General features: G+C 36.5%; 1 non-coding gene across 1 annotated transcript; it reads left to right on the plus strand.

Annotated features, from left to right (window-relative positions):
* Positions 1–1,283: 1,283 nt before the first annotated feature.
* LOC141650474 (small nucleolar RNA R71) lies at positions 1,284–1,390 on the plus strand. Its single transcript, XR_012546504.1, has one exon. It is a non-coding gene; the product is annotated as a small nucleolar RNA R71 (small nucleolar RNA).
* Positions 1,391–3,957: the final 2,567 nt, after the last annotated feature.

Consider the following 3,957-nt stretch of genomic DNA (forward strand, 5'->3'; position numbering starts at 1 on the left):
TTTGAATAGTGACATTACCTACCGAGCATGGAATGGAGAAGCTACCTGGATCTTTCATCTTCATTGGGGGCTTATTTTGTAAAATGGCACTACACTCCTCCGAAAGAGCAACAACATTGTGTTCCGTTAGCTTCCTCTTATTCGATAAGAGGTCCTTGAGAAACTTAGCATATGACGGAATTTCAGAAATAGCCTCCAAGAATGGTATGTTGATATGAAGTTTCTTCAATATGTCAATAAACTTGCCATATCTTTGCTCTAGCTTTTCCCTTGCCAACCGTTGAGGAAATGGGATAGGAGGATAATAAACCCTTGTACTTTTTGAGACATCCCCTTCTTTCTCACCTTCTTCCACATTTTCTTCCCCAATATCATCTTGAACCTTTTCAGCAGTAGGTTCAATTGTTTCTTCTGCAGCACTTGGTGGTATGGTTGGAACTTTCACCATCTCTGGCAATTGCTTGCCATTCCGCAATGTCAATGCATTTATATGCCCCTTAGGATTCATCTCTGGCTGTCCCGGGAGTTGATTAGGAGTTTTAGCCAGGTTGTTGACTGTTTGGGCAAGCTGAGATAATTGGGTATCCATGTGCTTTTGGTGAGAAGACATTTGTTGTAAAGAATTCGTGACAACTTCATTTTGCTTAGCTTGAGAAGCTAGAAATTCCATGACTATATCCATGTTGGACTTGGGAGGTGGTTGTGCTTGTTGTGTGAAATTTGGTTTTGGTTCTTGGTAAGGTGGTCTGGGCTGATTGTGTGGATACATTCTTGGTTGGAATCCGGGTGGCTGGTTGAAGGACCTATTTTGTGATTGGGAATTGGTTTGAGCTTGCTGGTTACCATATGATAATCTAGGATGGTGCGCCCAACCTGGATTGTAGGTATTGGAATATGGGTCGAAAGGTTGCCGACCATTCATAGCATTCACTTGCTCCGACATTGGAACATTTTCACAATCGCTGGAACCATGTCCTTCTACACCACAGAATTGGCACACTTGCATAGAGGAACTAGACTGGCCTGTTTTTAATAAAGCAACTTGTTCAGAGAGCTCGTCAATCTTTGCATTCATAGAATGAACTGTATCATTATTCACTTTGCTTCCTCGATTATGACGATCAGCACCCCATGTATAAGTAGTGGCTGCCATATTTTCAATAAGATCCTTAGCTTTTGCCCAAGAAACACCGTCGATACGACCACCAGCTGAAGCATTCAAACCAATCTGAAATTCTGGTTTGATTGCATTGTAAAAAGTCATTATAAGTTGATATGAAGGGATTCCGTGATGTGGACATTGACGTTGGAGGTCCTTGAATCGTTCCCAGGCTTCATAGAGGGATTCATGTTCCATTTGAACAAAGCCTGTGATATCATTACGGAGCTTCACTGTTTTGCCTGGTGGGAAGAATTTTTGGAGAAAAGCAGTTGATAGTGTTTCCCAAGAATCAAAAGAATCAGGCTCACAACTCCTCAACCATTCCTTGGCCCGACCTCGTAGTGAATGAGGGAAGAGTCTCAGGCGAATGGCTTCGTCTGTCACCCCATTAATTTTCACATTATCACAATTTTCAAGGAATATGTTCAGATGTTCATTTGGGTTCTCGGTCGGAGACCCACTAAACTGGTCTTGCTGTATGAATTGGATGAAAGAGGTCTTCAGTTCAAAATTATTGGCGGCGATTGCTGGCCTCTTAATGCTCGAGTTGAGCACAACTTTTGGAGCACTATCTTCAAGAATCGTTGATGCCATTGGAATATCGTGAATTACAGCGTCAAATTCGGGTGTAAGTTCCCGTTGGACAGTAGTACTATTACTGGTTTCGGATTTTTGCTTTTGATTATTCTTCTTTTTTGCAGCGTTACGTTTCCTTGCAGTAGCTTCGATCTCAGGATCAATGGGATAAGTTGGCGGAAAATCTCGTCTGCGCATACAACTATCAGAATTGTCAATACTTGCAACAGAAATCCAAAACAATGATTAAATTGAAAATAACTAATGACGTAGTCTAACAAATCGTAAACTAAACTAATATTAATCCATTACCTCCCCGGCAACGGCGCCAAAAACTTGTTACGTTTTATTTTAAAGTACCGCAAGCGTACGGGTATTGTAGCATACGGGTCGATCTCAGGGAGGTGATTAATTAATTACTAGTTAATTTCCGACTATAAGTCATCTACGTCGAACAAGAATTGTCTAATTGAATAACTAATCTAACAAATTTAATACTGAATGCTATAAAATCTTAAATGTGATAAACAATAAAAGAAAGGTTCTAGAGCGATGGTATCACCATTAACATGAATCAATCAACGCCTAACCATGAACGAACTGCATACCTTGTCAAATTATCATTTCCGATGAGACTAATATCCTATTGAATCTATTACTAATTATTCCGTTTTCACGATATAAAAAGTCTACCCAACTTGTTGTAAATCCTATTCTCATGGCTTATACAACATAATCAGATGCATTAAGAATCGATATTAACATGTCCCGATTATCACTTAACCCTATTTTCATGGGAAAGATCCAAACTTATCAAAGTTCGCTAAGAATAAACTCAACTATCGTTGTAGTTTAAACTGAGTAAAAATCAATCAAGCAAGATACAAACTTTAGAATCAATTCATAAGGGAAACCCCAATTCTCATAGCAATTTAACCCTAGAATCAATTCTATGCATTCAATCTAACAAAATCAACAATTAAGCATAACATTGACAAATCGAATTTGATAATTCAACAAGGCATAACTAGAAATTTGCGATTAATTCATATTAAAGTTCAACCGAACTCTAGAAAAATAATTACTCACTACTCATGATTATAACAATGATAAACATAATTGAAATAATAAAAAGAAGAGAGATTAAATAGAACTTAGTCTGATTGCAATGAAAGGAAGAACGAAAGTTGAAGTTCCAATCTTCGTCACAATACAGAGATGAAATTCTAACAATAATCTAATAGAGAGTAACTGTTATTTTTTCTCTCTTTTTCTTACTGGTAATATCGTTGTCCTTAAAAGAATTTTGGAAACTGAATTTAAATAAGGAAGTAGAAAACCGGTTCATTGAAACGTCGCGTCTGTCGCTAGTAGCGATTTATCGCTCGCTAGTAGCGAGTCTTCAAAAGTTGGACTTTCTTCAATTTTCTGCGTGGGCTTCGACTAACTTGAGATTTGGGCCTGTGATTATTAATCCATGACTTGAAAATATACACTAGCTCATAAACTTCAATCGGTCCATCATTCTAAGGCATCACTCCGTCTTCTTGTTCTAAAATACATCCAAAATGCTCCAATTTTGTACAATTTCACTTAAGACCATAATGCATGTAAATGTACCGTTTTTGCCTTAAAATCACCTTATATATTACTTTCTCATCCATGAATTAGACTCCAAATAAGTGCTAAAAATAGCACTTAACACCTAATACACCCCTTATTTCGGTCCATTTAAGATAAAATGGGTTCCATTTTATCTTTGTTAATTTGTCAATTTGTCACATGTCACAAGTCATATAAAATTGTTATGTATTTCTAACATATTAAAAATCAACGCATTAATAAAAATACGTCATGTACAAAATCGACTTTAGTAATTCATAATTACTTGTACCAAAATTACTTACCAATTTTAAATCACAACATCTTGTATTTATAATAAATTATTCATTCAAATGCAATTGTTTCCTTAAACAATAATTTCATCTAAGTAATAAAACAATTCGATCACTTAGACCGTATTTCATTTAATCAAATTATAATGAGATACGTAAATATTACTTCCAAAATTGTCCGTCAATTTTAAGTAATTTAATTAACCCGTATCGTCATACGATCAATTAAATAATCAATTAAGATTGTTACCCTTTAGGTATGACCTAAGGGGATCAACTGATCACCACCGTCGCACGACAGTAATGTCAAACTCTAGTCAGCCA

The sequence above is a fragment of the Silene latifolia genome, chromosome 3, assembly GCF_048544455.1.
Source record: "Silene latifolia isolate original U9 population chromosome 3, ASM4854445v1, whole genome shotgun sequence".
NCBI lineage: Eukaryota > Viridiplantae > Streptophyta > Magnoliopsida > Caryophyllales > Caryophyllaceae > Silene > Silene latifolia.